The following is a 24,952-nucleotide window of genomic DNA, read 5'->3' on the forward strand; positions in this document are numbered from 1 at the left end:
AACAGAAGTAAAAGTGATTGATTTGATGTAACAGAAGTAAAAGTGATTTGATGTAACAGAAGTAAAAGTGATTTGATGTAACAGAAGTCAAAGTGATTTGATGTAACAGAAGTCAGGGTTAGGGTTTCGATGAAATCAAAGCGGTAGAAACACGAATCCGTTTATTTCTGTCGTTCTGTTTCATGTTCTTCCTGTCACTCCCAATCCAAGTGCTCGCCACGTCTACGCCGTGCATAGAGACAGTTCTTCCTGTCACTCCCAATCCAGTCTATGGCAGTAATGTCCCATGCAACAATTATGAACCAAAATGGCATCAAATCGAACATTATAGCCTGCTCTTTGTTCTTACTTAGTCAGTCATCATCCTCAAACTCTATTTGATTGAGGGCTTGAGAGGCTGAAATCGTCTCTTGCAAAAGCCCAGGACAGAAACACTATTGTCTTACGCAGTGCATAAATGTCACCAAACAGGTTGAAAATTTTTGGTTTCCCAGACCTGTCGAGACGGAGATCAGCAAGGCTGGGGCAGTCAAACAGAATATGAGACACGGTTTCCTCTTCTTCCCCGCAGCGGGAGCACCGTGATTCAAAATTTGGCCATAGCCTTGAGAAATATGAGCCAACAGGACAGTTAGACTGGAAGAAATCGGCATCTCGATTAAACTCTACACACACACACACACACACACACAACCGCTTTCGCAATTTTCGCCCATTTTTATTACAAATACAACCTTTAACTTTTAAGCATGCTCCGATTGATTGACCCCCTCAGCACACACTTTTCAACTTTTGAATTCTGTATATAGCAACTTTGGTTAGTTTTTTGTTTGTTTTTTTGTTTGCATCATTTAGCCTTAAAGCAACCAATATACGGTTCAATTCAAACATTTCCTTAGACCATGAGTTTCAGGCCTAAAAGAAAAAATTGCCGTTATCCAAACATTTATTTTGGTTTTGTGTCCCTCAAAATACAAAGAATAATCTATTTAGTTTTGTGTCCCTCAAAATACAAAGAATGATCCATTTAGTTTTGTGTCCCTCAAAATACAAAGAATGATCCATTTAGTTTTGTGTCCCTCAAAGTAACAAGAAATGATCCATTTAGTTTTGTGTCCCTCAAAATACAAAGAATGATCCATTTAGTTTTGTGTCCCTCAAAATACAAAGAATGATGCATTTAGTTTTGTGTCCCTCAAAATACAAAGAATGATGCATTTAGTTTTGTGTCCCTCAAAATACAAAGAATGATCCATTTAGTTTTGTGTCCCTCAAAGTAACAAGAAATGATCCATTTGGTTTTATTAATTCTAATCGTTTAGTTGACCCCTTGTGAAGGTAGCGAAACGACATTGCTACAAAATAGTATTCCTTGCTCTCTCTCTCTCTCTTTCTCTCTCTCTCTCTCTCTCTTTCTCTCTCTCTCTCTCTCTCTCTCTGTTTCTCTCTCAAAAAAAAATAGACTCTACATCTGGATGGTTTGTGATGCTATTATTATTTGTGTTTTATCTTTTTTATTTCGTCACTGTCTTAAGTCTAAAGGGAAGTGGACGTGTTAAGGAGTGTGTGTTTGTGTGTGTTTCTATGGTGACGGTGAGAAGAATTTGCGATTGGTCGGTGACTATGCAGTGTAAATGATGCCAGCTAAGCGGCACTGTCGTGTGTGATGTCTTAGGTACGTCAGACGACTCCAGGATGACAGAGTTTTTCTAGTGAGTTTGACTTTTTATAGACCAATTTATATTCTGACTAAAGTCTACTACATTGATTTCATTTTATCTCAAGTTGAATTTGTTTCTATTGTAATAAAAGTTTTTATTGAGTTTGGTTCACAAAAGAAGTTTATTTAAGTTATTTCAAGTTGTTTTAAGTTTTAAGCGGTTTAGTTGTCTACCAGCAGTTCGGTGCTATAAGTCAATGACCATCGACAGCAATGAGTCAGTGTGTGTGTGTGTACGTTTATACATAGGGCTAGAGATTACTTGGGGAGAGTTTGAAAAGACACGCATAAGCAACTAAGAACACAATGTCAAATACATGCTGAATGATGGAGTCAATATCACTTTAATTGTACACAGTTGACCCCGTGTAATATATTACTTGATCTTTTCAAATGTTTATTGTAGTTTAAATCGGCACAAGGCTGGGTATTAGTGGGTGAGTTAAGAGAGACTGAGGTACTAAAGAGTGAGTGTGAGACAGTGAGGTTAAAGATTCTAAACAGGTACTAAAGAATGAGTAATTTGAGAGTGAGGTAGGCCTACAAGAGAGTTAGATATTAGACAGTAAGGTAGACCTACTATAGAGTTAGATATTAGACAGTAAGGTAGACCTACTATAGAGTTAGATATTAGACAGTAAGGTAGACCTACTATAGAGTTAGATATTAGACAGTAAGGTAGACCTACTATAGAGTTAGATATTAGACAGTAAGGTAGACCTACTATAGAGTTAGATATTAGACAGTAAGGTAGACCTACTATAGAGTTAGATATTAGACAGTAAGGTAGACCTACTATAGAGTAAGGTTTTAGAAAGTCAGTTACTAGAAAATGAGATACTAGGGAGTACGTTATTACGGTAATAAAGGGTGAGGTACTAAAGGGTGAGGTACTAAAGAGTGAGGTGTTAGAGAGTGAGGTACTAGAAAATGTGATACTAGGGTGTATGGTACTAAAGAGTGAGGTAAAAGAGGAGGGAGATACTAAGAATTATGGTACTAAAGGGTGAGGTACTAAAGAGTGAGGTAAAAGAGGAGGGAGATACTAAGAATTACGGTACTAAAGGGTGAGGTACTAAAGAGTGAGGTACTAAAGGGTGAGGTATTAGAGAGGTGGACAGCCTACTAAAGATCCAGGGCATTCAGCTCATAACAAAATGACTAAAAGACTAAGTTTAATAATAATATTATTATAAATGTTTTTCCGTAACTGGAGGGTAGAAGCCATAAGTCTGTTGACCGCTTCCTCTGCTCTAGTTGTCCTCTTGATACACACATCTCTATATCTAAGTCTAAGTCAAACACAGAAAAACTAGTTCTCATTTTGAAGTCTCATTATTTCACATTCTGCCAAAACGTCAACTTTCTGCACTGTCACCACTTGTCTCACCCGTGAGTTCAGTGCCAAGGTCAGATGACCTATGGACTCAGACCGCTCCATCCCCAGGTCCAGTAGTGACATCACGGTGGTGCTAAGCAGACGTTTGCTCCTGCGCCAGAGTTGCCGGCCCTCTCCAGTCATGTCGAGCTCGCGGCTTTTAGAATCTATCTAGTGTTTTATCAGTTGACAGGGGAAGACAACTTTGACTTCCGTATCTGCTGGGAACTCTCAGGTTCTTTGTAGTGTCATTCTAAGATTTGCAGCTTTTGGAGTAGACGGTAAGTGGCAATTTTTCCCTTGCCGGTGGTCATTCAACAGTCATTAAGAGCACTGATTATCTCTACAGCATTGATCGACACTATGTGTGTGTGCAGTGTGCTTAATGGTTTTATTTATTTTATTTATTTCACTATCTTTTTATGTTCAACTGTTTTATTTCTTTTTTTTTTCATTTTCCATATGTGGGAGTGATTGTTGTTTGTTTTGGTAGTAAAGTCGGTACAGTACCAACACGTTTGTTTTTTTTAAAAGACAACATTGTGTTAATGGTTCCTCTTTTTAGTTTATTACCCGGGACCCGAACAATTTAAATATTTTTAGTGCATTTGTTCATCTTTTATGAAAAATTCAAAGTGGTTGGGTGTGTTTAGTATTGGGATTGATTTTTTTATATTTATGGATTAAATGTTTAATTAAAAGCTTAAATCTTTCAGTGTATCGATTTTAAACTAATTTTAAAATATATTTCCTTTTTCTGTATTCAGTTTAAAATTAATTTTTTAAAAAATTCTTGAATAATTAATTTTATTTATTATAATTTTGTAGCCCATTCGCTTTCCTTTAAAATAAAATCAAATATGTTAGATTATTTAATAAAATAAATAAAAAAGTTATTTTAGTTTTAGTAACTCTACCCCTCTTGAAAATGTGTGTTCCTCTCCCGGTTAGATCCCTTTGTCATTTGAACTCTCCTGTTTATGTTTGTTATGCTACCGTAAGCTCCTCGAGCCTGCATTATGTTTGTTGTGCTACCGTAAGCTCCTCGAGCCTGCATTATGTTTGTTATGCTACCGTAAGCTCCTCGAGCCTGCATTATGTTTGTTGTGCTACCGTAAGCTCCTCGAGCCTGCATTATGTTTGTTGTGCTACCGTAAGCTCCTCGAGCCTGCATTATGCTTGTTATGCTACCGTAAGCTCCTCGAGCCTGCATTATGTTTGTTGTGCTACCGTAAGCTCCTCGAGCCTGCATTATGTTTGTTAACAGCGCTTTACAAATTAAGTATTTTTATGAACAGGTACAGTAGTCTCTTGACTTTCGCGGGTTCGACTTTCACTTACCACGGGTTTTAAAGAAATATTAATAGAAAAAATACCCAGAGATTTTTTTTTTGATTTTTTTTTAGTTTCCCCGCGGCCGCCCCCATGTGTGTCAGTATGTGTACATATTTTGGGGGAGCAATGAAAATGTCATCGAAGCGCCGATAGCAGTAAATAGTGTTTCCTAACGTGATACATGTATTTGTCTATTCTATACGAAGTACAAATGTTCAAGTGACATCAAGTTTTAACATGTTGGCTTTTATAATTATATTATATCATTAGTTACTATTTCGTATTTATTTTGCTAACGTATTATTATAGCTTATGATTATAAAGCTTTATAAAAGTTGTTCAGATTCAGATACACTGTAAATACACATTTTATACGTAAAGTAATATTCCCCTTTCAGACCTTGTGGTCTTGAGTGCAGATGATGTAAAGGTCATCTGTTTCTGTGGCCTACGGTTAACGGTTAACAGCACAACGACCAACCGCCTTTACTTTTCCCCAACTAATGTCAGGTACCAATTTAGAGCTGGGTGGACTCAGAGGCGTCCAAAGATCCCGAAATTAAAAATCCCAGTCCTCACCAGGATTCGAACTCTGAACCCCCACATTTTATAGACCTAGTATAGTTACCTGTGGCACTGTAAATACACATTTCATAGACCAGTATTTTTACCTGGGGCACTGTAAATACACATTTCATGGATCCAGTATTTTTACCTGGGGCACTGTAAATACACATTTCATGGATCCAGTATTTTTACCTGGGGCACTGTAAATACACATTTCATGGATCCAGTATTGTTACCTGTGGCACTGTAAATACACATTTCATGGATCCAGTATTGTTACCTGGGGCACTGTAAATACACATTTCATGGATCCAGTATTGTTACCTGTGGCACTGTAAATACACATTTCATAGACCAGTATTTTTACCTGGGGCACTGTAAATACACATTTCATAGACCAGTATTTTTACCTGGGGCACTGTAAATACACATTTCATGGATCCAGTATTGTTACTTGTGTCACTGTAAATAAGCATATCATAGACCCAGTATAGTTACCTGTGGCACTGTAAATACACATTTCATGGATCCAGTATTGTTACTTGTGTCACTGTAAATACACATTTCTAGACGCAGTATTGTTATTTGGGACAATGTGAACAGTTTTGGAGTACGAATGCTTCAGTCGAAAGCGTGTCCCAGCAAACTTGGGAAACAAAAGCCATACAAGTTTAAAAGGAGTGTGAAAAAAAAAAAAGTTTTTACAAAGCGTATATTAAATCACTCTGTCTGTCTGTCTGTCTGTCTGGGTGGATTATTTCACAAGTTTTTATCCTACTTCCATTCTCCGATCAAGTTGAAACTTTGGCCTAGAAAACACATGAATCAATCAAAAACTTTATCAATAGTATTAATAAATTACGTTTGTTTTTTATAGAAAAGGAAAACAAATCATGCAGTATTGAGATAAACTCATTAATTGAGCCGTTCTTTCCCCTGTATACGCTTTCTTTTTTTTTTGAAGTTTTTTTTTTTTGTTTGCTTGTTGTTTGTATATTGTAAAGCAAGAATGATCTAAAACTCTGTGGCTACTCGACAGGATAATGTAAACAACTAATGAAATGATAAACACGCACGCATGCTCTCGTTCTCTCTCTCTCTCTCTCTCTCTCTAAAATACTATGTCTCTCATTCTTTTTCTTCTCTCTCTTTGTTAGTTTTTTTCCTTTGTCTCTTTAGTTTTCTGTCTCTCTTTCTGTCGTCCTTTTCATTCTTTTTTTGTGTTTCTCTCTCTCTTGTGTTCTCTCTGTATTTCTCTCTCTCTCTCTCTCTCTCTCTCTTGTGTTCTCTCTGTATTTCTCTCTCTCTCTCTCTCTCTCGTTTTCTCTCTAATTCTCTCTTTCTCTCTTTCTCTCCTTCTTTCGCTCTCTCTCATTCAAAATTTGTTATTCTCTCTGTCTCTAGTTCTCTAATTCTTTTGTGCTCTCTTTCTCTCAGCCATTCTCTCCCTTTCATTCTCAAGTTCTCCCCCCCCCCCCGCCCCGAGCTCTATCTTCCCGTTCTCTGGTAGGAGAGAAGGTCTAAAGGCAACCCAAGACATCGTTTGGTAAGAATGGCATTACTAGTCAATACAATACAATCATCAAGCACTGGATAGACATTCTCTCCAAACAGAACATCATACTAATACAACCAGAATGAGAACAACTCAAATCCAAATTACAACAAACAAATAGGCATTGTTGTCGTCTGCTATATCTCTGACCTCATTCTTTAATTGCACCATCACGTTCATAAAAGCATTCGTGCCGTGTTGAACCATTAAACTAAATGAAATGTTCATCAGGAGTCCAACTTGGGTGTGCAGATCATTTGTTACTTCCCACATGAATTTGTAAAAAAAATCCCATTTACAGTTTGGCTCTAACGATTAAGACTCGTTTTCATTAGGCTTTGGTTAATAAAACTACAACAGTATTACATGAAAATGCAAGCACGATTTCGGGGACATTTTGTAAACTCCGAGAACATTTTAATCGTATAAATTTTTCCAGGTATTTGACCCCTCATCTGTTCACACATGGATTATATTCCAGTGTTTCTCAAATGTTTTGGGCAGGACATGGCCTACATTAATCCAATGTGCCAAAAACCCAAAATATCAAATAGCTCAAACGTTTACTAGTGACGCTCCAGGAGTCTGGAAGCTCCCCAAACCAAGTTCAATGTAGAGACTCCGGCGCCAAGCGTTTTTCTTGCATTTTGAGCTTCAAAAATTCCTTCTTTTTGTTTTAACTAAAGCACTTTTTCTCCAAGAGCGCAGGTCAACTAACGTTTAATTCAGAAGCGCTGGGTCTGGATGATACTGACGTGTGAGAGACAAGGAAATAGAGTTTAATAGAGCATGTACGTTTGTAAGAGCATCCAGGCCGTAGGGCCCGTTTGAGTCATGTAAGAGACGTCATCAGATCATACGTCATTGTCTTCTTGAAAAGAAAGTTTTCAATGGTTCTGGTGACAGAAACAATAGGAATTGTTCTACTTAGAAATTGAAACGACGTCGATTGAATAATTTAATGTTTTCAATATGCGTAATTATGTCTTTTTTACTTAAATTAATAACTTCAATGTAAATACTAAAGATTTTCTAGTCTTAAAAAAAAGTCTTCCCGATTAACTCTTTGTCTCCTGAATGACGATACCACCAGAATGTGGTAAATAATTACGGAGAGAAAGAGTTAAGTGTGTCCGTCACCCCAAACGTAAGGGCGCCATACATTGTTTGAGAAACGCTGCATTAAATAATTACAACTTTTCAAAAATGGTTCAACCAAATTAAACCATAATTACGATTCTTTTAAGGAGAAATTTATTTTAACATTTTTTCTTTATTCAATTTTTTTTTAGGCTAAAAGCGATGCTAAAATTATTTCAAAATGAGCAAAATGTTTTTATTGAATTTTTTTTCAAAGCTAACATTTTCGATGTCAATGCAAATATTGCTTTCGAAAAGACAACATCGGATTTTGGGTGTCTTGTTTTCTAAAGAAATAAAATGTAATCAAATGAAGGGAGGTTATTCCAGGCTCAATGACCTAATCTCATCAATTAGATTTCTTGCAGTTTTTTAGCAAGCATCTCATCATTTTAAAATCTCTCGGCTATCAAATTTGTTTTGACCTTATGACCTTCAATTTTTTTTTTTAATAATTTTAAGAAATTTTTGTTGCTGCCTTTAACAGACTGAAATTAATATGGGTTTTTATTAGCAGCACCAGATATTTGTTTTGTAATTCTGTCCGTCCGTCTGTCTGTCACGTTTAGAGCTAAAAAAAAAAGGTTCTATTTAAAAACCTGATGATTTAATCATATTCTTTAGATGCTAAAAGAAGGTGCAGAGGAAAATTTTGGTCTTTTGAAAACCAGCACTTTTGTTTTTAATATATAATATGCAAAAACCTTTTTTTTTTAATACATGTACACCATTTTTAAAACAAGACTAAAACATTGTATACAATCAATACCAGAAAGGAACACGCGAAGTCCACACCAATGCTTGGTTACAAAAAGCACAGGAAATTCAGATATTTGAAATTAAAGCGGTCTAGGAAAATGCAGCTCTTCAACGTGCCAAGCTAAATAAAGCAACTTGTATAACAGAGGAAGGGAAGAACAATTGAGGGGCGATAACTTGTCATTATTTTCATTTTTATCTCACTAGTCTCAATGTGGATTAATTAATTTCAATGTTTTCATAAGTGAAAGATATTTTTGTGTCTGATCATTCTACAAATCAAGTTAATTTAATTATAATATTCAAGTCTTAATTTCGAATCGTTTTTTGTGAGCTGTTTTTTATGGACCCTCATCGCACAATGTATAAAACAAATGGTCAAGAAACTAGAATCTTTATGTAACCAGGCCACAACTACCAGAGTGACAAGACCACATCTACCACGTGTCAATGCCACGCCTACCTCGTGACAAGACCGCACCTACCACGTGTCAATGCCACTCCTACCTCGTGATAAGACCACATCTACCACTTTACAAGACCACACCTACCACGTGTCAATGCCACTCCTTTCGTGACAAGACCACACCAACCACGTGACAAGACCACACCTACCACGTGACAAGGCCACGCCTACCACATGACATAGAATCTAAATTCACCCTTTTTTTGTCATGCTAAAACAACTACCAACCTACCTGTTACACTGGTTGTGTTGTTATCCCATTGTGATGACTGGATTTGATCAATCCTTTGTTCTACTCATGTGTAATAAAAGTTGTTTTTAAATAGATAAAACATAAGGACACTATCATTGAATTAACAGGACTACTTCAGATAAATGAACTATACAGCTGTATTGCAACAGATTCATTAGGATTACGTTTATTAGGATGAATGAATGAAAGCACCTTGAATCGTCTCCCATTTGAACTTAATTTTCAATCTCCGTGATCCCAAACAGTTCTACTGGTGTCCAGACGTCATTTATTTCATGAGCTATTTTTAAATGTACTGCGAACAGCTAAACAAAAAATCCGAGTAAATTACTTCAGACTAGAGACAATATGTCATAGACTACGTCTTCCACCCTCGTCTTCTTGACTTGTGATGCTGCCCTTGACATGAATGTCTTACTTAACAATGGAACCACAGGGGCCGCCCACGAGTTTACATAAAAACACAATCCTCTTTTTTTTTTACTTAAAATCTTATTCTTTGCTTAATTTGTTTTTTGTTTTTTTTTAAATAAGTGTAGATATTGTTTCAGGCAATTCTAGTTTGTTTGTTGTTTTATTTTAGGTTTTTGTGTTTTTATGTCAAGTGTGTGTGTGTGTTCGAATTGTTCTCGTGTTTTGTTTTGTTTCTTTTTTTTTTCTTTGTTTCTCTCTCTTTTAAATCAAGTTTTTTTTTCTTGTTCAATGTTTTGTTTCGTTTTGTATTGTTCCGTTTTTCTTTTACTTTCTTTTTGTTGGACTGGATGATTTCTGATAACGTGAATATTTGAATACCTTTAAAATTCTCCCTGAACAAACAAGAACACGAGAACAGAAGAACAAGAAAAGATCACACACACAAATGTAGCTCCGTCATAATGTTGGCATGACTGTTTCGTTTCCTCGTAATGGTTTTGCAGTCAGAGATCTATGACAAAAATTTAAGAATGTCTTCTGGGGGGGGGGGACGAGAAATTAACAGAAGGAAAGAGAGGCGACTGCCTAAGACAGTCTACGGTTTGAGCATTACATTCTAACTTCTTTTGTCAACTGGCCTAACCACAAAACTCCTTGAACTATGAAGAAAGAACGTAACATAAAACATTGTGCAAATATTCTTTTAAAAAATCAACTTCATATGAAGTGTAATTGTATCAATTAGTTTCGATTAGTCAAGTCATTAAATGGTCTATTGAGCACTTCTTGAAAATATTCTTTCCATCTTTCAAGTTGTTCATTTATTGAAGAAAGTAGTTTTCCGTATTTGTCTCGGACTGGAACATTGCAATTAGCCTTTTTGGTACTTAGAAGTTTGGTGATTTTGTATAGTTGTTTTATATCTCCTAAACCACGAAATCCACCAGATCTAAATGCAGGACCAACACTAGACATAAACATGGAAGAAATAACAAAAGAAGAAATAAGGAATGCACTCAAACAAATGAAGACAGGTAAAGCTGCTGGAATTGACAACATACCACCCGAAGTCCTAAAAGAAGGAGGAAGTGAAATAGTTGACCAAATGCACAAACTATTCAACAAAATTTGGTTAACAGAAACACCTCCGGGTGAGTGGAAAAAGGGCTTGCTAATAAAAATACCAAAGAGTGGAGATCTATCACAATGTGAGAAATGGCGAGGCATCACTTTGCTGTCAGTACCAAGCAAGATTTTTAGCAGAATCCTACTAAACAGAATAAAGGGAGCATGTGATGAACACCTAAGGGAAGAACAGGCCGGATTCAGAAAAGGGAGATCTTGTGCTGACCAAATAGCTACACTCAGGATAATTGTAGAACAATGTGTCGAATGGCAATCTCCTCTCTATGAAACTTTTGTCGACTTTGAAAAAGCTTTTGATAGTGTCGACAGAGAATCTATCTGGACTGTAATGAGACATTATGGGATCCCCAATAAAATAATAACCATAATCAAGAACCTTTATGATGGTTTCACCTGCCAAGTAACCCACTGTGGCAAGCTGTCAGAGGAATTTCCAGTCACAACAGGAGTCAAACAGGGATGTCTTCTTTCACCACTCCTGTTCCTTCTAGTACTGGATTGGGTCACAAAAGAAGCCTACTCTAACGCAGGGAAAGGAATCCAATGGACTCTCACACAAAAGCTGGAAGATCTGGAATTCGCTGATGACATAGCCCTATTATCACACAGACTACAGGATATGCAAGAAAAGGTCACAGCTTTAAGCGAAGTAGGAAAAAGAGTAGGCCTCAAAATAAACCACCAAAAAACTAAAGTACTTAAAGTAAACAATAAACAAAGTGGAGACATAGTATTGGATTCTCAGACAATAGACCAAGTAGAAAATTGTATATACCTTGGGAGTGTAGTCAGTATATCAGGTGGAACAGATGAAGACATTAAACGCCGTATAAATCTAGCACGGCAGAGATTTACAAAGCTAAAACCAACCTGGAAATCTCCTTACATCTCAAACAAGACTAAACTAAGAATCTTTAACTCTAATGTCAAGGCTGTCCTACTGTATGGTTCTGAAACATGGAGAACAACTGAAGCCACAACAAAAAAAATACAGACCTTCATCAACAGATGCCTGAGAAATATCCTAAAAATACACTGGCATGACAAAGTAGAAAACACCAAACTGTGGGAGATGAGTGGACAGAAAAACATAGAAGTGCAGATCTTAGAGAGGAAGTGGAGATGGATTGGTCACACCCTTAGAAAAGATACCAGCAACAGAGCTAGGCAGGCCTTAGAGTGGAACCCCCAGGGAACAAGACGCAGAGGAAGACCAAAAAGAACATGGCGACGCAGTGTACTTGAAGAAGCAGAGAAGACCGGGAAGAGCTGGGACACCATCAAAAAGCTAGCAAGAGACCTTGGAGAGTGGCGTGTTTTTGTCGAGGCCTTATGTTCCATGAGGAACTCAAAGGAGTGATGATGATGATGAAGTCATTAAATGTGAAATAGATCTAGACCAGCGATGTCCAAACTACGGCCCGCGGGCCAGATCCGGCCCGCGTCGTGATTCTATCCAGCCCGCCAAAGCATTGGAACGAAATGTAAAAAATTAGAATGTTGAAAAAATATTCTCTTTAGGTTTAGATTCTCACTCATTCTTTGACGAAATTTTTCTATTTCTTCTGACGAGTCCACTGACATAACTGATACTGCGCAACTCTTGGTATTTATTCATGGTACAAACAGAAATTCTGATATAACAGAAGAGTTAGCAGCTATGAGGAGCATGCATGGGACTACAACTGGAGAAGACATGTTCAAAGAAGTGTCAACCATCATAGAGGACCTTATTCTTCCTTGGAATAAATTAGTTGGAGTGACTACTGATGGCGCTAGAAATATGGTTGGATGTCACAGCGGATTGACAACAAGAGTTATTTTAAAAGTTGTTCAGTCAAATGGTACTAAACCCCTCTGGTTTCACTGCATCATTCACCAACAAAATCTCTGTGGAAAGGTTTTGAATCTGGACCATGTGATGATGATTGTGCTCAACACTTTAAATTTCATCGAATCACAGAGCGTGGAATCACAGAACTTTCAAAGATTTCTTACAGAAATAGAGTCCGAATATGAAGACGTTCTATTTCACATTGAAGCGCGCTGGTTAAGCCGAGGTAAAGAATTAAAACTTTTGTTTGATTTGAGACACGAAATTGAAATATTTATGACCAAAAAATCAAAACAAGTGCCACAACTGAACGACCCCTCATGGTTGTGGGATTTGGCTATTTTATGCGACATCACATCACATCTAAAGAACTCCAAACACCAAACTACAAGGGAAAGACAAATTGATTTTGCATGTGTGTGCAGACATATGTGCTTTCCAAACAAAATTGCAACTCTTCATTTAACAGGCGGAAAAGGTGCATCTTGTCCACTTTCCAACCTGTACCACTCTACAAAATGATAAGCAGCTAAATATGTCTTACCCTAAAGAAAGAATGATTTAACTTCTGAGGCTCTTGATGAATAATTTCAGTGAAAGTTTTGTGGATTTTCAGAATTTAAAAAAATGAAATCCGTCTTTTTGAAAATCCGATTGCTGCCGATGTGTCAAGTGCCCCAACAGATCTGCAACTGGAACTGATTGAATAACAAAGCCAGACATCCCTGCTTGACACATTTCAAGTGATGCAGACCATTGACTTCTACTCTATGTTACCTGCAGAAACTTTTCCAAATCTTCGAAAACAAGCGCTAAGGATGATCACAATGTTTACAAGCACTTATTTGTGTGAACAAACTTTTTTAATGATGATACGGGCGAAAACCATGTGACGTAATGGCCTCACGGATTAAAAATAGTTTATTGTATATTTAATTTTGTTTTCTTTTTGGTGATATGGCCCGCGACACGAATGCCGAAAATTAAAATGGCCCGCAGACCAAATAAGTTTGGGCATCATTGATCTAGACTAACAATAACAAATCTGTTCCATTAGAACTATTTTTACCTATTGTTTTTGTTTAGCGCGATATCATGCTTCTTTCTTAATGCGCCATGATCCTGTCACTTCTCTGAACCAATGGATGGGTGCTGGAGAAAGAAGGGGTATCTGAGTGAATGTTACCGTGATCGCTTTATACAAAAAAAACAACACTTTGATTGCAGTTGATATAACCAAAATAAAACGTTGTACGACTTGATGGCTCAAGCCCCTCAAGAAAATACAAAAATACACTAACCACCGTGCCAGCGAAGTGCTTATGAAAATAGAAGGTTTATATAATAAATTGTTAGTTTCAAACTTTTAAGCGGCGACCTTATTCTCTATACAAAGAATAAAGGGGACAAAATTCAACTTATACTACAACATTTGTTAAGAACGATTTCTTTCCTTTATTCGATACCAAATAAAATAATTAATTACCAATATTTAAATAACTAATCGGGTTTTTTTTTTTCTTGTTTTTTTTCAGGTACAAAAAAATAATACTACAAAATTTCTACTTTATCCGAGATTGGGTGTGGGAGAAATAACGTAAACAAACTTTTTAGCAGACAGACAGACAGACTTTTTAAGAAGATTTTTAATAAAATACAAGAACGTCTATCTATAAAAAAAAAAAAAACATGACAAGGAAATAAAAGCTCCTGCCTTTGAGCTTCTTCGGTTTGAGCATTACATACAAAAAATTTTTTTCAAAAAACAAAACTTCTTAAATAGGAAGATAGAACTTTAAAAATAGAATTCTAACTCTAAATCTACTTTGATTGGGTACTAGTTTCCACTATAAATCTATTCATACTTTGGAAATCGTATTTACATTGTTATCACCCTTCCCTTTCCTAGACCATGCCACTTAATAAAGTCCAAGCCATTAATAAATAAATGTTTGTTGAGCATTCATTCAGTTTGTTAAAGCAAGTCTGGCTATGAATGGCTCTTAGTCTCAGGCCTCGTTCGGACTGCAGCACTGCTCGGAGTCTCCTGTTAGTTGAATGTCTGGATGTAGGGGAAAAAAGATTTAACTAAGCGCTAAGTGAGGGGGAGCGCGAGGTATGTCTGTCAGCAGAGCTTTGAATACAAAAGTAATTATATAAGTGATAGCATGGGCGTAGCCAGGATTTTTTTTCGGGGAGGGTTTTGGGGGGGGGGTGAATCCCCCCCGACCCCCCCCCCCCCCCCCGCTAAAAACAAATTATATGTATTTATGTGTGTGTGTGTGTGTGTGTGTGTGTACATAATCTTTATTACATTCTGACCCTTCATTCTTTCGGAAGACGTTTATTGTGCCCTAGAATAGGTTCTTCCATGAGTTAGTGAAAAAATTGTAGATTCCCCGACATTACTAGCAAAGGGGGTCTGGGGGAGCGCTAGGAGCTCCCCTAGCGCGGGGCGAAGCCCTGCCGCCAAGCACTATTTCTGATATTGAAAACCAACAAAATGCATATTCTGAGGTATCTACAGTGCATTTTCCTGCTATTAAAAAGTTCTATTTCAAAAACCTAATGTGCTATTCTTACTGACTTAGACCCTCCATCGTCGTTCGGCTCATTTGCCATCAAGCTGTTTCCATAAAATTGTAGACTCCCCGCCATTACTAGCAAGGAGGTCTGAGCTCCCCAGCGCGGGGCGAAGCACTATTTCTGGTATTGAAAGCCAACAAAATGCATATTCTGAGGTATCTACACTGCTATTTCCTGCTATTAAAAAGTTTTATTTCAAAACCTAATGTGCTATTCTTACTGACTTAGACCCTCCCACGCCGTTCGGAGCATTTAACGTCAAGCTGTTTCCATAAAAATCTGTCACTGGTAATGTCTGAAGCCTCTTCCCACCTACCATGAGGACCTCCATGAATGAGTGGCGTCAAGTTGTACTAGGATATCATTGCAACTCTTCTTATGCGTAATTCATTTTGTCGGAGCACATGTCCCGCAAACCTCATGCGTCGTTCTCTCACAATCTTACTAAGGGGTCGACTCCCAGTTCGACATAGGATTTCCTTGATTTAGACCCTATCTCTATAACTAACTCCCCGCCATTAATAGCAAGGGGGTCTGGGGGAGCGCCAGGAGCTCCCCATCGCGGGGCGAAGCCCCGCCGCCAAGCACTATTTCTGGCATTGAAAGCCAACAAAATGCATATTCTGAGGTATCTACAGTCCATTTTAATGCTATTAAAAAGTTTTATTTCAAAAACCTAATTTGCTATTCTTACTGACTTAGACCCTCCCGCGCCGTTCGGAGCATTTGACGTCAAGCTGTTTTCATAAAAATCTGTCACTGGTAATGTCTGAAGCCTCTCCCACCTACCATGAGGACCTCCATGAATGAGTGGCGTCAAGTTGTACTAGGATATCATTGAAACTCTTCTTATGCGTAATTCATTTTGTCGGAGAACATGTCCCGCAAACCTCATGCGTCGTAATCTTACTAAGGGGTCGACTCCCAGTTCGGCATAGGATTTCCTTCATTTAGATCCGATCTCTATAACTGACTCCTGAAATCTTTCTTAGCCATCTTTGTTGAGCTATATTTAATGTTTTTCGATTTCGGTAGATGACTATTCACTGCAGTTTATTAATGGAGCCCTGCCACTGGTAAAAATGTGTAACCTCTCTTGAATACGCTCTTGGAATTAAGTGACTGTAGTTTGCTTTAGATTTTATATCGAAAAGAGAAGATTTATCGTCAAAATCTTCTGTTGGGGGTTTTCCACCTCAAAATGCTCTGTAGGGGGATCTTAGACTTAAAACCATCTGGAGGGGTTTTAAACTTTAAAAAAAAAGCCATCTGTGGAAGAAACTTAAAACCCCCGATTGGCTTGGCTACGCTCAAATAATTTTAGTGTGTAATTTGCTTTTTTTTTATATTGAAGATGTATTTTTAGCACCAAACTCCTCTGAATGGGGGTTTAAACTCAAAACCCCTTTCGGCAACGCTCATAGCATTTTGAGTGCGTAATTTGCTTTTTTTCTTACACTGAAGATGGCGGGGGGTTTAAACTCAAAACCCCTTTGACTACGCTCATAGATTTTAGAGTGAGTAATTTTCTTTTATTTATATTGAAGAGGTACTTTTTAGCTTCAAACTCCACTGGAGGGGAGTTTAAACTCAAAACCCCATAGACTACACTCATAATATTTTTAGTGTATAATTTGCTTTTTTTTATTATTAAAAAGAGGTATTTTTTACCTTCAAACTGAAGTGGGGTTTAAACTCAAAACTGAGTCAAAACCCATTTAGCTACGCTCATAACATTTTGAGTGCGTAATTAGCTCTTTTTATATTAAAGAGGGGGTTTATCGTAAATTTTAGACGGGGTTTTAAAATGAAAATCTCCCTTAACTGTGCTCTTGGAATTAGGGGATTTTCGTTTGCATTTTTGTTTTGTTTTATAGAAGAGGGGGAGTTAATTGCAAAAACCCCAGGTAGGGGGTTTAAAACTCAAAACCCCTAGTAGGGGTTTTTAAACTCGAACCGCTCTGGTAGGGGTTTTAAACTCGAACCCCCCTGGTAGGGGTTTTTAAACTCGAACCCCCCTGGTAGGGGTTTTTAAACTCGAACCCCCCTGGTAGGGGGTTTTAAACTCAAAACCCCTTTGGTTGTGCTAGGGCAAGTGATGGTTTAGTATTAAAATCTCACCTAAAATAAACAAAATCAAAGCAAAAAATCAGTCACTTAATTCCGACTCCCCCCCTCCAAGGGGGGGATTTCATTTCGGGGGGGGGGTTGAACCCCCAAGAACCCCCCCCCCCCCCTGGCTACGCCCATGAGTGATAGACTGCTTACAGACATCGAATTCTAATAACATAAATAATAGTATGATAGAATATAGACAAGTAAGTGTATTTATGTAGGATATTTTAACACACATCTACTTGATAGTTACCAAACATATTCGATAGTCATTTATTTTTTTATTTATTTTATTGCTAGTCTAAATTCATATGATATACTAGACAGATATTACCCGCTGCCCGCGGGTCTTAACGTGTGTATTGCTGATGTAGACACTGATATTGTGCATTAGAAACAATTAAAGAAAATAATAATGTTATAAGTAAAGCGAATGCATGAATTCATTAATAAAAAAAAATAGTATGAATGGAGCTAAAAATAGCTAATTGACCTATATTCAATTTTTTATGAAAACATTGGCGATCGAATGTAGATCTATGTAAAAATGCTTGAGAAAAACAAATTTGAATGTTAATTTAATTAAAAAATGAAATGAATGGACTATAATTAATATGTTCATGTGTTTAATTATAAAACTATCTTTGCGAAGAGAAGTTCTATCATCTTATAGTTGAAATAGAGTTTTAGACCTAGGAATAGAGAGATGTGTAACATTTCGCGTAACCTCTAATGAAAGAATGTTCGTCAGGAATTCTAAATTTGCAGATATAAGGAACGAATTTATGTAAAAATGCATTTGAAACACAAATTTGAAGGTTAATTTTATTAAATAATGAAATCAATAGACTATATTTCGTATTTTCATGTGTCAAAGTAAAAAAAAATATCTGCGCAAAGTGTAGTTTCTAAAATTAGATCTAGATCTAGATCCTTTCGATCTTTTCATGTAAATATGGTAAACATAGCCTAGATCGATGAAGTAATAATGCTTTCATAGAGTTGGAAAACATTTTTTTGAGGGTCTTAAGTTTGTTTTAGGGCTACAATACATACACTACGGTCTAAGTTAGTACCCAAGGAACATTTATGCTAAGTTTTATCAAGATTGGTCAAACGGTTTTGATTTCTATTTGTAACATACATACACACATACATATGCTTTACTTTCTACTTTATATAATAGATAGTTTAGTGGTATATTGCATACGTACTATAGTTTAGTAAAAAAAAATATGTGTCTGCCTGAAGTGCATATAAAATATAGTTTAGTAAAAATACATAAATGATTGTCTCTTTCCATAGGTGAGGATGAACTCACATTTAGAATAGTTCTCTTCTATCCAACTGTTCATGCTGCTTTACCACTGAAATTAGGCAGACACCTATGACCTTTGACTTTGTAGGTCATGTTTGACTGATTTCAGAAAGCGGAAGTACTGGGCTGGGTCTTTCTGTAGGCTCCTAAACGTTTTAAAACTTCAATATAAATGTGTGCACTTAATAACATCATTCTATGTCAAGGTGCATAATCATCATGGGCGTAGCCAGGGGGGGGTTTTGGGGTTCAAACCCCCCCCCCCGCCCGAAATGAAATCCCGGGGGGAACGGAATTTAGTGAATGATTTTTTGCTTTGATTTTGTTTATTTTAGGAGAGATTTTAATACTAAGCCATCAATTGCCCCAGCACAACCAATGGGGTTTTGAGTTTAAAACCCCTTACCAGGGGGTTTTGAGTTTAAAACCCCCTTCCAGGGGGTTTTGAGTTTAAAACCCCCTACTAGGGGGTTTGATTTTTAAACCCCCTACTTGGGGTTTTTGCAGTTAACCCCCCCCCCCCTCTTCTATAAAACAAAACAAAACAAAAATGCAAACGAAAATCTCCTAATTCCAAGAGCACAGTTAAGGGAGATTTTGATTTTAAAACCCCCTGCAAAATTTACGATAAACCCCCTCTTCAATATAAAAAAAAGTTAATTACGCACTCAAAATGTTATGAGCGTAGCTAAATGGGTTTTGACTTAGTTTTTAGTTTAAACCCCACTTCAGCGGGGTTTGAAGGTAAAAAATACCTCTTTAATAATAAAAACAAAGCAAATTATACACTCAAAATGTTTTGTGTGTAGTCAAATTGGTTTTGAGATTAAACTCCCTCCAGTGGAGTTTGAAGCTAAAAAGTACCTCTTCAATATAAATAAAAGCAAATTACTCACACTAAAATCTATGAACGCAGCCAAAGGGGTTTTGAGTTTAAACCCACCGCCAGGGGAGTTTGAGGCTAAAAAATACATCTTCAGTGTAAGAAAAAAAGCAAATTACGCACTCAAAATGGTATGAGCGTTGCCAAAAGGGGTTTTGAGTTTAAACCCCCATTCAGAGGGGTTTAATGCTAAAAATACCTCTTCAATATAAAAAAAAAAGCAAATTACACACTAAAATTATTTGAGCGTAGCCAATCCAATCGGGGGTTTTGAGTTTAAACCCCTCTTCTACAGATGGCGTTTGTTTAAAGTTTAAAATCCCTCCAGATGGTTTTGAGTTTAAGATCCCCCTACAGAGCATTTTGAGGTTGAAAACCCCCAACAGATGATTTTGACGATAAAACTTCTCTTTTGGATATAAAATCTAAAGCAAACTACAGTCACTTAATTCCAAGAGCGTATTTAAGAGTGGTTACACATTTTTACCAGTGGCAGGGCTCCATTAATAAACTGCAGTGAATAGTCATCTGCCGAAATTGAATAATACTAAAAGTACAGTGGCTCAACAAAGATGGCTAAGACAGATTTTAGAAGTCCGTTATAGAGATCGGGTTTAAATCAAGGAAATCCTATGCCGAACTGGGAGTCGACCCTTTAGTAATATTGTGAGAGAGCGACGCATGAGGTTTGCGGGACATGTTCTCCGACAAAATGGATTACGCATAAGAAGAGTTGCAATGATATCCTAGTTCAACTTGACGCCACTCATTCATTTAGGTTCTCATGGCAGGTGGGAAGAGGCTTTAGACATTACCAGTGACAGATTTTTATGGAAACAGCTTGACGTCAAATGCTCCGAACGGCGCGGTAGGGTCTAAGTCAGTAAGAATAGCACATTAGGTTTTTGAAATAAAACTTTTTAATAGCAGGAAAATACCTCAGAATATGCATTTTGTTGGCTTTCAATACCAGAAATAGTGCTTGGCGGCGGGGCTTCGCCCCGCGCTAGCGCTCCCCAGACCCCATTGCTAGTAATGGCAGGGAATCTACAATTTTATGGAAACAGCTTGACAGCAAATGCGCCAAACGGCGCGGGAGGGTCTAAGTCAGTAAGAATAGCACATTAGGTTTTTGAAATAAAACTTTTTAATAGCAGGAAAATGCACTGTAGATACCTCAGAATATGAATTTTGTTGGCTTTCAATATCAGAAATAGTGCTTGGCGGCGGGGCTTTGCCCCGCGCTGGGGGAGCTCCTAGCGCTCCCCCACACCCCCTTGCTAGTATTTGCAGGGAATCTACAATTTTTCCACTAACTCATGGAAGAACCTATTATAGGGCACAATAAACGTCTTCCGAAAGAATGAAGAGTCAGAATGCAATAAAGATTATGTACACACACACATAAATACATATAAAAAGAAACTTTCGCTGGGGGGTGGGGCGCAGGGGGGGGAGACAAAAATTCCCCCCCCCAACCCCCCCCTCCCCGAAAAAAAATCCTGGCTACGCCCATGATAATCATAGTGTAGAAAGAGTACTTATTACTATCATCTAATTTAGCTTTATTAATTTCCCTTATTAATATGCATATTTTGTTCAAAATGATCTATTTTTGAAATGTGGAGGCAACCTTTAAGATTGAAACCATTGCGGCTGCACATTCTTGAACGGTGCAGATTTAAACGGACAGTAGAATAAGACAACAAACATATTTTTGTGATGATTTTTCACGACATCTTAAATGTTTCAGTTCTACGTTCTATTCAGACTCGATTGGAATTTACCAGCATGATTATCGCTAGCACTAACCGCGTTTTTTAGACAGAATGGTTTAATTTTTTAGACCCAATAAGTTAAGTTTTTAGACAAAATGGGTTAATTTTTTAAATATAACAGGTTACTTTTTGAAACATAATGAAGTACTTTTTGATACATAGTGTGTTATTTTTTTGTTCCGCTACAGACAGAAGTATTTCTCGAAAACGTGAAGTCAAAAACACTGAAGAAAATGTTTGCAAACAACTTCAACACTTGACTTTTGTTTAGTTGTATGTGAGTTGATTTTTATCACGTTTAAATTTTGAATAAAGTTGATCTAATAGCTGTTGTTATCGGAACTAATTTTCACCAAGATATTAGTCTAGAAGTCATCATTCGTCCACTTTGGTTTTAATTAAAAACAACAAAACCCGATCGTGCTAAAAACTAAGCAGTCAAATAAGCTGTAGTGAAAACGGCGATGTAAGGCTATACTTGACCCCAGTGACAACCAATTGACTACCTGTCGTCTTCTTCCGGAGGAGATGACCACACTGGAAGGGAAGGGGGAAGCCAAACAGTTCGGTCAGTGAGAAGAGGAACGCTTGGTCAGTTTGATTACAGTGGTTCTTTTAGCATTTCCGTTTGGTGACTCAGGCCAGGAAGTGCCTCTGCGGAATGGGCCAAAAGCAATATTTTCTCTTGGGCAGGGCGTATTCATAAATGATGAGATTGCCTAACAACATTGCCACTACTCTCCACGCCTGTACACCATGACACTACTCTCCACGCCTGTACACCATGACACTACTCTTCACGCCTGTACACCTTGACACTACTCTCCACGCCTGTACACCATGACACTACTCTCCACGCCTGTACACCTTGACACTACTCTCCACGCCTGTACACCATGACACTACTCTCCACGCCTGTACACCTTGCCACTACTCTCCACGCCTGTACACCTTGACACTACTCTCCACGCTTGTACACCTTGACACTACTCTCCACGCCTGTACACCTTGACACTACTCTCCACGCCTGTACACCATGACACTACTCTCCACGCCTGTACACCATGACACTACTCTTCACGCCTGTACACCTTGACACTACTCTCCACGCCTGTACACCATGACACTACTCTTCACGCTTGTACACCTTGACACTACTCTCCACGCCTGTACACCTTGACACTACTCTCCACGCCTGTACACCATGACACTACTCTCCACGCCTGTACACCATGACACTACTCTTCACGCCTGTACACCTTGACACTACTCTCCACGCCTGTACACCATGACACTACTCTCCACGCCTGTACACCTTGACACTACTCTCCACGCCTGTACACCTTGACACTACTCTCCACGCCTGTACACCTTGACACTACTCTCCACGCCTGTACACCATGACACTGTTTTTACTTATTTTTGACCTGAGATTGGTTATTTGTTTCAACCATTTAGTGGAAAAATAACTGTTTGTCACATACTAAAGCTTTGCAGTGTCGTGTATCACTCTGACAACAGCGCGGCTTTTACTTTACGACTGCCACTATCGCTACTAATTGGATGAAGACGTACTGTTAGCGACAGCAGCAATACTTTGCTCGTTTTTGTAGGGAACAATTGATCGCATTGTTTCTTTGTACTTTTAAGTCTCCCCCCCCCCCGACACACCCACACACAAACATTGTGATGTTTGTAAGAAATATTCAAGAAAAACAAACTTGTAGATGTACTGCTTGTGTCAGGGAAAGCTGGACCAAGGGGGGTAAATCCTATTCGGGGTGAACTTTGCGTGTGTGTAAATATATAAGAGTGTATGTGTTTATTTTTGTATACTTATGTTACGCTTTGACCTACTTTCTTTTTCTTGGAAGCCGTCAGGAAAGTTTCACTTTTAACTAGTGTTGTTGTTATGTTTTCTATATTGTTATTGTTGTTGCAATTGTTGCGTTTGTTGCCTGGCGCCTCTAAACTTGGAATCTTCAGGCAGGTGGAGCACTTCAGCTTAGTAAAGCAATTTCATCGAAGATAAGGGTATTTTCATCTCAAACCTCTTTGGCATTGGGACTATCAACTACAGTATTATCTTCGGCAAGTTTCTGTAACTTAGTTGGTGCAACGCGTATTCAGAACATCCCTTTGGATCGCATCAGCAAAATAGAAAGATGTTTCGAGATGTCTTTATCTACTGCCAAGGAATGTGCACTAATGATGAAAGCTGAGCAAGAAAAGAGTCATGCTAATATCATCTATGATGTAGGAATGTAGTGGGGATCTCATGAACAGTCTTTCATTCTCTATTGACCTATTTGTTGAATGTCTCACGATATATGCCAACTTAGCTTTTTTTTTTTGAGACTTGAATAGAATGACCTGCATGTGTGGAGGACTCTTTGCCTTGTGTTAGCGGCAGTTAGCCTGTAGATTCAAAGAGGACGACATGCATGTTTGGATGACACCTTGCCTTACGTTAGCCTATAAATTTGAATAGGATGATCTGCATGCGTGCAGGACTCCTTGCTTTATGTTAGACTGTAGATTTGAATATAATGACCTGAATGTGTGCAGGACTCTTTTTGCCTTATGTTACTCTGTAGACTTGAATAGAATGGCCTGCATGTCCTGGAAGACTCTTTTTGCCTTATGAGCTTTAGCATCATCTCGTGATATAATCGATTTTATAATGTCTCATGAGGTGAAAAAAAAAGTGAAGGGAGAGACTTTTAGAGACAAAAAAAATGAGGAAGAATTTCCACAAAATGTTTGGCCCTTGAAGGAATGACTTTTGTTTTACTTTCCTACCCATTAGATGAATTATATTTCTTCCTTCAACTATTAATGCTGGTCCCTGGTGTCAGCAATGGAAATAACAGCAAGGGGAGGGAATGAGATCAAACCAGATTAACGTTTCTTTGTAATCCATTGTTTACTAAAGGATGACCCCTCTTTGATCTAGTCATTTGTCCACCTAATATTGACCAGTCGGTTTTTTACCGAATGGGTAATATTTCCTTGATGTGATCAACCACAGGTGGTATTTTTAGATCGGTCTATTCGCCTCGGGCTTGTGACATTTGTTTCGGAATTTTCAATGTAACTTTGAAAAAAAAAATATTAGCCCTGCAGCCGAGGGTCTTTTAAATGTCTCCAATATTTTAAGACGATTGCATTCTTCGCACTCCAAACAATCAGACATTAAAAGTCAGACATTACAAGAGTTGTCGGTCGAGAAAAAAAAAAATTTGACATTCCAGAGAACTGTGACTACTTACAATTGTTGATAGAGAGCATCAAATATCAAGAGACTCCCCATCCCCGAAGATGAATGAAGTAATATTCCAAATAGTCTTCTTCTAGGCCTCACTTCATCAGAAGATATAGGAAGCAAAGACGATTATAAATATTAGAGCAAATTCGCACAGATTAAGTAGTAATCTGACTTTAATCTCTATATATATAATTCTCTTCATGGCTCAAAGTTTGGACAAGAAATAAAGGAAATATCACTCTTTTATTTCTGCAATGCGGACTAGAGTTACCCTACGAAAAAAAAAAGAGGCGGTAGAACAAGTAGTATTCACCCGTCACAAAATAGCAGGTCCGGACTTAACCGATGTGACCAAGTCATGGAAAGATCAGTCTTTTTTATTTCTACCCCACGTAGTTTAAGCGGCGAAAAAAAAAGAGGGGGGGGGGGTAGGAAAA

General features: G+C 37.8%; 1 protein-coding gene across 1 annotated transcript in view; it reads left to right on the top strand.

Moving 5' to 3' along the window:
* Positions 1 to 3,270: 3,270 nt before the first annotated feature.
* Positions 3,271 to 24,952, top strand: part of LOC106051285 (rhodopsin-like) — a 59,073-nt gene continuing 37,391 nt past the window's right edge. The window contains exon 1 of the mRNA XM_056020277.1: positions 3,271 to 3,379. The gene's annotated coding sequence lies outside the window, so the exon portion shown is untranslated. The remainder of the gene's footprint in view (positions 3,380 to 24,952) is intronic.

The sequence above is a fragment of the Biomphalaria glabrata genome, chromosome 2, assembly GCF_947242115.1.
Source record: "Biomphalaria glabrata chromosome 2, xgBioGlab47.1, whole genome shotgun sequence".
Taxonomy (NCBI): domain Eukaryota; kingdom Metazoa; phylum Mollusca; class Gastropoda; family Planorbidae; genus Biomphalaria; species Biomphalaria glabrata.